The 10,776-nt window shown below is 33.0% G+C and overlaps 1 protein-coding gene across 2 annotated transcripts in view; it reads right to left on the bottom strand.

Annotated features, from left to right (window-relative positions):
- Nucleotides 1-8,387, bottom strand: part of LOC126878685 (uncharacterized) — a 30,253-nt gene extending 21,866 nt beyond the window's left edge. For both annotated transcript variants that reach the window (XR_007695734.1, XM_050641545.1), the window contains exon 1: nucleotides 7,725-8,387. The gene's annotated coding sequence lies outside the window, so the exon portion shown is untranslated. The remainder of the gene's footprint in view (nucleotides 1-7,724) is intronic.
- Nucleotides 8,388-10,776: the final 2,389 nt, after the last annotated feature.

Raw genomic sequence — 10,776 nt, forward strand, 5'->3', positions numbered from 1 at the left:
GAAATAAAAAAAATATCTGTGAGATAATATAGACTAAATTTTATTCATTGTTTTTAAAAGAATTCGATCGATCCCATACGTTAAGTGATCCCTGTGCGCTGTGCGTAAGAGACTTTTCAAAAATGATCCTATAGCCATGCACCCGATTGCGATTGTGTGTTTTCAGCAAGCCGTCCCCAGATTGAAGATTTGCTTGTAATAAGAAGCTATGGAATATTAGCCGATAGGCAACCAATTATACATTTCCCGTATTAATTTGAATGGCAAGTACGGCAGAAACCAATCTGCCGAGCGGTGATCTGCAAACGGTAGCAAGGCACGTACCTAAGCGCGCCCGGGATAAAATTATGAAATAGGTAAGTAGGTAGTTTTACGTCGTTTAATGATTGATATTGTAATTTTTTAAGTTGTTAGGAATTACCATTTAGGGGACAGGATGAATCGGAAGATTCGTTACATCAAGTTAATTATAGAGAACGAATGAAATTGTAAAAATGAATTGTAAACAAATTTACTTTCTGACTAGAAGACATTTAGCGGCGTCCATAAAACAGCACAGAATGAAAGAATCAATTAGTAGTTACATTTTGATGCTTTTGGTAGAAGTAGACGAAACTACTGATAGAGGTAACATGTCATTCACAAGTATCAATTGTTCTTCGATACGCATTACGTCTAATATTTATGAGAGGTTTTTAGGTCTTCAGACGTGAGTAGAAGCCATAAGACAGAATATATTTTTGGTGTTTTAAATGACATATTAAAATTTTTTGATATCAAAAATAAATTGGTAAGGCAAACTTATGACGGCGCTACCTTGATGTATGGGGAATTGTATGGCCTCCGGGCAAAAGTTAAAACTATTGCACCAGGCAAAACTATTATTTACTCACTGTTATAAGTCATTGACCTCTTTGACGATTCAAAATTTAAAAGTTACGCCAAAAAATTTTCAAAATATCTATTAGTTCATTAAAAATTATCCATCATTCTTTAATCAAATAAAATAAGAAAATGGAATAACAGGTTTATATGCTAGTCCAAATATTTTCGGAAGGTGGGATAAGTTACAAAATATGTATAATTTTATATACTGCAATTCATTAGGTACAACAAACTGTTCCCGAAATTAATAAATTATTGTGCTCAAATGTGGGCAAATTCTGCCTCAAATGAACGGGATTTCTCTTATCTCAAAAGAGTCAAAACATATTGTCGAAACACCATGAATCGAGAGAATGTCAAACTTGTCTCAAATTTCAAATGTCAATAGAAAAAAACTTTTAAAACCTCTCCAAAGCAATACTAAATTTTACAATGACGTTATAACCCACTTTGCTACTTCGAAACAACATAGACTAAATAGACTTAATTTATAAACATGTTTAGGTTCTAAATTTATAGGAAAAACCAAAATAAAAACAAAAAAAATATATATAAAAAACAAAAATCAAAAATCTCCTATGAAATTGAAGCTTTTTAATTAGATGGCATACCTATCTGAGGAGACAAAACCTTGCCGACCCTGTCCCTAAAGCCACGAGCCTCTACTGATTTCTGATCCATGTATTTTTCTTTTTATCACTAAGCTTGATAGGGAGCGTTCAAGTATTACGTAACGCAGTTTGGGGGGCGGTGGGTCTTGTAAAACGTTACGGCGCGTTACATGGGGGGAGGGGGGTTCGAACAGCGCGTTACGTAACATTCTTTTTTAACTTAAATAAAAAAACTACATAATTTCTTTTATGTTTTACATAGACCCCTGAATTGTATTATGTTGCACCCTCACACAGGGTGACCTAGGTCAACTGATTTTTCAGTAGATCTACTGATTTGAACTCCGATCTACTGAAAACTGTATAAAATGTACCGAAAAATCTAAAAAAAAATTAATTGCTCAAATATAAACCATTTTTCATTCATATTATACAACCCAAAGCCCAACATCCAACAACGCATTCTTCTTTCGTTTCACTTCACCTAAATTATATTTGATGGTAAAGTTAGCGACATAGGATTTTCAGGGTAAAAATGATGTCAAGTGACTCTTTAAGGGACTCTTTCGTTGAGAATTGTTTTGTTTTGAATAGACCATGTGTCACATTATGTTTCCAATATCCGGAACTGTTCCCTCGGAGTTATTTATGAGTTTAGGGTTTATCTGATGAATAGATAGGTAGGTACTTTATATTTTGGTAAAAATGAAATGGGTCATTTTTTGCTTTTCTTTAGTTTAGTACTTATTCTGTTTCCAATTTCCAATAACTGCAGAGCGTGTTTTGTTAAGTTGTGGTATTTAGACTTTGCGTTTAATAATTAAATATCAGATAAGCAGTACTTTGTTTTTAATTTATTAATTAGAAATGAATAATAATTAATTTCTATAATTTATATTTTTGTTGGAAATAAGCACTGAAGCACATAAGATGAGTAGTAGTTGAAGTAAAATAAATAAATAAATAATAAAATGTCAAAATAAACTTATTTTACAGTAAAGTTGTAGCTTTTTTTGTAGTATTTTAGTATTTTATAACTAAAGTATTATGAAGGTTTTAAAAATATGAGATTATTTGGCCGCGTGCGTAATATAAAGGTGGTAGGACATCTGACTGACAATATTGGTTTGGACAATTTTTAAACTGGCCGTTATTTAGAAACTGGGCGTTAGTAAAGGTGGCCGATTTTAACAGGTGGGCGTTAACACAGGTTAACACAGGGTATTATACATGGTTTAAAAAATCTACTGATTGCTACTGATATTTTGAAAGCAAAACTACTGAACAAATCAAAACTGACCTGGCAACCCTGCCCTCACGCTCCGCTCATGTTCCGACAACAGGACAATGGTATTCAAGTGGAAAAATATTAAAATTTGTGAAGCACTGTAACATGTGTTTTCAATAATTAGCTAAACCTTTCTCCACAACAAAAGATGAAAAGACACATATGGGATTAAGAGGTTGCAGAAGGAACTACATGCTCATAAATCATGTATGTTTTCTGAAGTCCATAACATGCAGTATCGTTTTCAGCAGTAGGTATTCATTAATGTTTTAAATACGTAAATTTTCAAATTATTTAAAAATGTTTTTAAATAAAAAGCATTAAATACAAAACCCACTATATTGATACTTACTTTAGAAAATTGGGAAAACAGGGTGTTTAATTAAAATTAAAGATAAAAGCACACATTTTTATATATGAAAATCTACGGGTCTCAGCGTTTTTTAAAATTATTCAAAACAAGGACAGAAATAATTTTATTCCATAAGTGCCTTCCTATATATATATATATATATATATATATATATATATATATATATATATATATATATATATACAGGGTGTTTCAGAAAAAGGTAACACGATCTCTAGGATAGGTGAAAAATTAAAAAATAATTGGAGTTTGCTTACTAAATAATTTTTGTAACGGCATGCGTTTTCACGATACAGGGCGTCGAAGAACAAAAAGTTTTACACATATTTTTCACTATTATTTCGAAACTACTGGTAACATCATATATTATTCGTTATACAAAAATTTTTATTAAGCAAAATAAAATGTTGAAATAATAAATACATATGTTATTTTATTTTAAGCTTTTATTAAAAAAGATAAAATAGAAGAATGCATGAGAAGAACAATAAAGAATGAAGCCAAAAATGTATTTAAGGATGGGGCTAAGTAGGGAAAATGTAAATTTAATGTAAAATTAATAATAAAACATTATTTTTGTAAGTTTTGAACATATTTCATGTCATGGGACATGAAATTACGATTGGCAGGGATAACCAGACACATAAACTGAATAGAAGAATCGTTCTTGGGTGGGCAGCATTTGGAAAACTGAGAGAAACTTTTAAAAGTGAGTTGCCCACATGCCTAAAGAGAAAGGTATTTGATCAGTGCGTCCTCCCAGTCTTGATGCACGGATCAGAAACACTTACCTTAACTAAAACCTCGGCTACCAAACTAAGAGTAACGCAGAGAAGAATGGAGCGGTCAATGTTAGGAATAACTCTGCAAGACAAAATCAAAAACAAAGAAATCAGGAGAACAAAGGTGACTGACGTCATCGAAAGGCTAGCCAGGTTGAAGTGGAGATGGGCAGGACACATTTCCAGAATGACAGATGGGCGATGGACAAAAAGGTTATTGGAATGGAGGTCAAGAGAAGACAAGAGAAACGTCGGTCGACCGCCTACAAGATGGACTGATGACTTAGGAAAGCTAAATAAAAACTGGATGAGAGCGGCGCAGGATAGACGTGGTTGGAAACGAGGGGAGGAGGCTTATGTTCAGCAGTGGAGATTTAAGGCTGAATGATGATTGTAAGTTTTTATTATTACCTCAAATGCGATTAAAATAATAACAAAGTTCTTTTACTGAGTTTCCGGTACTTTTCGCAATCTCGTTTTCCATTTAGGTTCAAATGGCCACTTGGGTGTTACGTAACTTTTAGGTAGGAGGAGGGGTTACAGAAAAACGTTACGGTGCGTTACATGGGGGTGAGGGGGGTCAAAAATCTTCAAAAATTGCGTTACGTAATACTTGAACGCTCCCATACCTAGCATCTGCCTTTCCATTGCCCTTTGAGTCTTGGCCATCTTTTCCTTTGCGAAGGTCCAGTGGTGGCTCGTGGCTTTAGGGACAGGGTCGGCAAGGTTTTGTCTCCTCAGATAGGGATGCCATCTAATTAAAAGGCTTCAATTTCATAGAAGATTTTTGGTTTTTGTTTTTTTTTTATTTTTTTTTTGTAAACCTGTTTATAAATTAACTCTAGTCTATGTTGTTTCGAAGAAGGAAGTAGCAAAATGGGTTATAACGTCATTTTAAAATTTATTATTGTTTTGGAGAGGTTTTAAAAGTTTTTTTCTATTAACATTTGAGACAAGTTTGACATTCTCTCTTGTTTCATGGTGTTTCGACAATACGTTTTGACTCTTTTGAGACAAGAGAAATTCCGTTCATTTGAGGCAGAATTGGCCCACATTTGAGCACAATAATTTATTAAATTCGGGAACAGTTTGTTATATGTGCCTAATGAATTGCAGTATATAAAATTAAACATATTTTGTAACTTATCCCACTTTCCGAAAATATTTAGATCAGCGTATAAAACTGTTAATCCATTTCCTTATTTTATTTGATTAAAGAATGATGGATAATTTTTAATGAACTTGTCTAATAGATATTTTGAAAATTCTTTGGAAATAATAATTGAGTTATCCTTCCACTCAAAAAGGTCCGGAACATTGTTTAAGTAATCAAAATGTCAAAAAATGAAGAAAAACTTCGATTTTTTTCTTCGTTTTTTGATTTTAACTTTCAAAGTATTCACTTCCGAGAAAAGTTACACTAACATAAAAGTTGGGTAATTAAATTTCCTACAATATAGGATTGGTTAAAAATTTTAGAAAGTGTCATCCTTGTTGCAAAACAGCAATAATTGCGAAAAAACATAAAAAATAAGTATTCGCATTTTACGTTTTTCAACCATTTATGATACACTTACGACCTTCATATTTTAACCAGAAAACCTTTATGATATAATAAAACAATACTGTAAATTTCATTAAGATCGATTCGATACATTTTGCAAAATAAATTTTGCAATCCAGCTTTTGCAAAAAAAAATAAATTTTCCCAAAATGTTGCAGTACAAAAAAGCAGATAGCAAGTTGAATTTTTTTTTACATATAGAAGAAAGGTACAGTATTCTTCTAAACATAAAAATAAATTCAACTTGCTGTCTGCCTTATTTTCAGTTCTGCAACATTTTGAAAAAATGAATTTTTTTGTGAAAGCTGGATTGCAAAATTTATCTTGCAAAATGTACTGAACTGATCTTAATGAAATTCATAGTGTTGTTTTATTGTATGATATAGTTTTTGTGGGTAAAATTATGAAGGTCCTAAGTGTAGGATAAACAGTTAAAAAACGTAAAATGCAAATACTTGTTTTTTATGATTTTTTCGCATTTATTGCTATTTTGCAACAAGGGTGACAATTTTTAAAATTTTTAGCTAATCCTATATTGTAGGAAATTTAATTACGCAACTTTTATGTCAGTGCAACTTTTCTCGAAAATGAATACTTTTAAAATTATAATCAAAAAATGAAGAAAAAAATCGAATTGTTCCTTCATTTTTTGACATTTCTGGTTATTTAAACAATGTTCCTGACTTTTTTGAGTGGGAGGATAACTCAAATTAATATTATTATATGAGTTATTTTCAAGGAACTTCTGCAAACAAATATGAGTTACCTCTCAACGTCCAAATTAATGTGTTATGTACTAATATTTTTACATATGTGCCCTGGTCATAAGTACGTGTCTTGTTGCCATTTGCAGATCACCGCTGGGCTCGGCAGATTGTTTTTCTGCCATACTTGTCATTCAAATAAATACAGGGAATGTATAATTGGTTGCCTATCGGCTAATATTCCACAGCGTCTTATTACAAGCAAATGGTCAATCTGGGTACGGATTGTCGAAGCGGGCCTTGAATTCACACAATCTCAGTCAGGGGTATGGCTGGTTAGGATAGGATCATTAATTTGAAAAGTCTCTTATGCACAGCGCACAGGGATCACTTAACGTATTGGATGGCTCGAATTCTCTTAAAAACAATGAATAAAATTTAGTCTGTATTATCTCACAGATATTTTTTTTAATTCACAGAAACGAATATCATCAACTCTGATTAACTTATATATTTACAAAAATCTATAATGTGTCCATAAATGTGTGGGTCGGCACTGCCGACCCTGACCAGCCGCCACTGCGAAGTTCCATGTCTGTGTCCATATGTAAGTACTGGTAGAACACAATGATCATATTATACTTCTTTGTGGAGGTATTGGGCGTATTTCTGGTTTTTTAGGATATAGCTCATTTTTCCAAATGTCACCATGTGAGTCTTATTCTTCTTTTTATTTCTGCTGTTTGATTTTCTTTACTCAGTTTTATTATTTGCCCTAGGTATATGTACTCCTTGACATTCTGTATTGTAATTGTTCCTATTTGCATGGTTTAGTTGTCCTCTTCTACATTTGTCATATATTTAGATTTTGTGTAGTTCATTTTTAGACCAATCTCGTTTGCTTCTTTGTCCAATATTGTATCACTGCTATGTTATCTGCATATCTCAGGTTATTCAGCAGTTGTCCATTGATGTTCATTCCTTTGTTGTGCCATTAAAGCTTTTTGAATATATCTTCTAGTGCTTATGAAAAGACTTTTGGAGATATTATGTCCCCGTGCCTAGTTCCTCTATTTATTTTTATTGGGTTGGTGTTTTGTGTGGATGTTTTATTATGATTGTTACTTTTTCATCATTTATGTGTATTGATAGTCAATCCTTCCACTGATTAGTAAGAATTGTATGGCCCAGTGTTCAATACTGTCAAAGGCCTTTTCAAAATCCACAAAAGCAATATATAGCAGTATTCTGTAATCATCAGCGCATTCAATGAGTATTTTCATTCTTAGCAAGTGGTCTGTTGTGAAGAAAGAAAGGATATTAAAGAAATATTAACAAGAGACACACAAAAGAAAAAAGAGATGAAAAACAAATATAAAGAAAAAGATAAGGAATTTAAAAGCGCAGCAAGAAGAGATAAAAGAGTGAAAACCTAAGGTGTTCAAATGATGGCTATAAAAAGGCACAAGATTAAAATTTATATGTGAAGTTGTCTACAAATAAATAACTTTACTTACTTTACTTTCTAAGTCCCCAAATGAGTTTTGTGTGAAACAGTATTAATAATTTTGCTTTTGTGATCTATTCCTCATCACCATGATCATTCCTCAACCTCTTGCATCCACTGTTCTATATAGGTCTCTTCCATATTCTTTCATTGTTCTCGATCTTGTGCCATCTGTATCCAATTTCCCACTGTTTTTCTCAAGTCATCCATCCATCTTTTTGGTGGTCTACCTCGGTGTCTTTTATCTTCTCTAGGTCTCCATTCTATGAGTCTTTTGGTCCATCTATTACCATTTAAACATGCTACATGTCCAGCCCATCTCCATTTGGCTTGTGCAATTTTTTCTAGGACATGTCACTTTGGTCCTCTCTTTCACTACCTAGTTGGTACCATAACTGTTCTTGTTATTCCCAACATTGCTCTTTGCATTTTTCTTTGGGTTATTCTCAATTTATGTTGTTTATGTTATACATACATATACTTGGAAAAAATAAGACTACATATAAATAAATAAAAGAGAATCACAGAGTATACCTTCCTATTACTATATAAGCATCAAAAATATCAGTTAAAATTTGTTTCAGATTTTTTAAATAGGAACAAACTCAATAAAAATGGTATTTAAAATTTTTTGTAATTTTGATTTTGTATTGTTGATTTTTTGATATCTGTGTTTTTGATTATCAACGAATGACGCATGACATTGACATATGATTGATAGGACCATACATCTGACAAGTTGACAAGGACCAGCTTTTTTCCATGAGGTTTGGAATAAGAGGAACAAAGACAGGAAAAGAGAATCTTCTCCTCTCTCTACCTACAGTGTGCTAGTGGCTAAGGTACTCTACACAGCCTACAGTACTATAGACTATACAGCCACCTTAGCTAGACCTATATTGTTTATTTTTATACCCGCTTTACACCAACAATAAATTGATCAAGAAATTGACGAATTTATTCAAGGCCAAATTTGACGTGTAGAAGATGTATGGTTTGTGGTACAAAACACAATTTGACTTCCAATTTTAACCACAGACCATCTAAAGTGTTCTGTGATTTTACCGTGAAAATGAAAAATTTGACGAAATAAAACATGTCCTATAAAGGCGCGTCCAAACCAAATTTGCGGTTCGCGAACAACTCGCGAGCTGTTCGCGAACTATTGCGAGCTGCTCGCTAACTGTAACCGAACAAGACGTCTACACCAAAAACTAGAGTGGTTCGCGAACAGTTCTATAGAACAGTACGCTGCGGTTCGCACTGTCCTCACCCATTTTAAAACAAGGCTGTTATATGGATACTCTAATTATTTTCTTTTTGTATTCTGCATTTCTGGGGTCCCATAAATAATTGGAATGTTTACGGTATTCCTCTATTAATGTAATAATTTCGTCTTCGGACCATTCCATTTTCGATAAACAGTAATTAAATATGACTTAATTAACTATATTATTTATTATACTACTTACTATTAATTAACTATTTACTATTAATTAACAGTATTAATTATTAAACTTAACTATATTAACTTATTATTTAACTATAATAGTAAACAACAATAAAAAAGCAGCAAGCCACGTTGAAATATTTTAACATCAAACTAAAGTAAATACGAACATAACCCCTTTTTCGTTTAAGCGAACTTCAATACTTCCAGACCGTTTTGTTTACTAACTGGTTGTTCGCGAACAAACCCTTTGATGTTACCGCTATCCAAGCGAACTTTGAGCGAACAGCGAACTGTTCGCGAACCCATTACGAACTGCCGTCCACACAGCTGTTCGCGAACAGCTCGCTAAGGTTCTCAAACAGCTCGCGAACTTGGTTTGTACGCGGCTTAATAGAACATGTTCTATTTCGTCAAATTCCTTAATTTTCTTTTTATTCACTGTTAACGCAATGATGAATTTGATTGTGGACTGTAAATTTTAGGTCTGCCATTGGTATTTCCTTGCACTAACATCCAAATTCGATATATATAGATAATAAAGAAAAAAAATGAGGTTCAAACACACAACTGATATAAAAAAAACTGGGTACCAACCTTTAGTCTCGCTGTCTATGAACCTGGGGCCCCAGAACTGCACTCATTCTTGCATCAAACCAGCCACTTTACGATACTTTATAATATCATGCCGATGATTGAAATTGTTTGAATTTTGGTTACACGTTAACGCTGCGATGTTACTTCTTCGCCGGTTTTAGAATATCTCCGTCCTCGTACGTCTAGCGCCTATGCGCAGCAATGGTACCCTGCGTAGAACCAGCTGTGTGTTTTTTGAAGCTTTAAATTTAAATATTTAGCGGCAAAGTGTTGCGCTAACATTACCGGCCTCCAAAACACACAAAATTGATGTAAATTTGATAAGATTTCATATTGAATAAAGTTAGAGATTGAAGAAATAAAGATTGAATTGATAAGATTAAATTAACAAGATTTGATATTGAATTGATCGGATTGAATTTTGAACATGTAACTTAAAATAATAAATATTAAACTCAGTTTTAAGAACCCAAAAAAAGTAATAAAAAATTCTAAAGTAAAATCTATTGATTTGTTTAGCTGAAAATCAATAGAGAAGAAAAAAATAATAAAAATTAATTTGCTATAGGTAAGGGACACAGTTTAACTACCGGTTTCTTGTATGTACTCAGGCCCGTCCTTAGGGATTTTGCCGCCCTGGGCAAGATCGGCGACCGCCGTTCAGTTTAAAACCCACCCCTTGGTAAACCCAAAACACTCAAAAATTTCACCATGGCTCTTAATTTGCTGAAATCTATCACTTGATGCAATAACGGTTGTGTCTATAATTTTTAAGTAGAAGTCTAAGAAGTCAACTTAATATCGTGTCTCTGGACCTAGGTCCATACTTTCATCTTCAGTCTCATGGCCAAATTGGCTTGTCAATTTCCTTTGTAGAAATCACAGTGATTTCTAAAAGAGCATCGTAAATTTCTTCAATTTGGTATCTGATGGTAGTCATTGCATCAATTCTACTTTCCCATCTACTCTCGGACAAAAATTTCAATGTTAGGCTGGAAATATGATTCTTCAGTAT

Source organism: Diabrotica virgifera, chromosome 10 (genome assembly GCF_917563875.1).
Source record: "Diabrotica virgifera virgifera chromosome 10, PGI_DIABVI_V3a".
In the NCBI taxonomy this organism is placed as follows: domain Eukaryota; kingdom Metazoa; phylum Arthropoda; class Insecta; order Coleoptera; family Chrysomelidae; genus Diabrotica; species Diabrotica virgifera.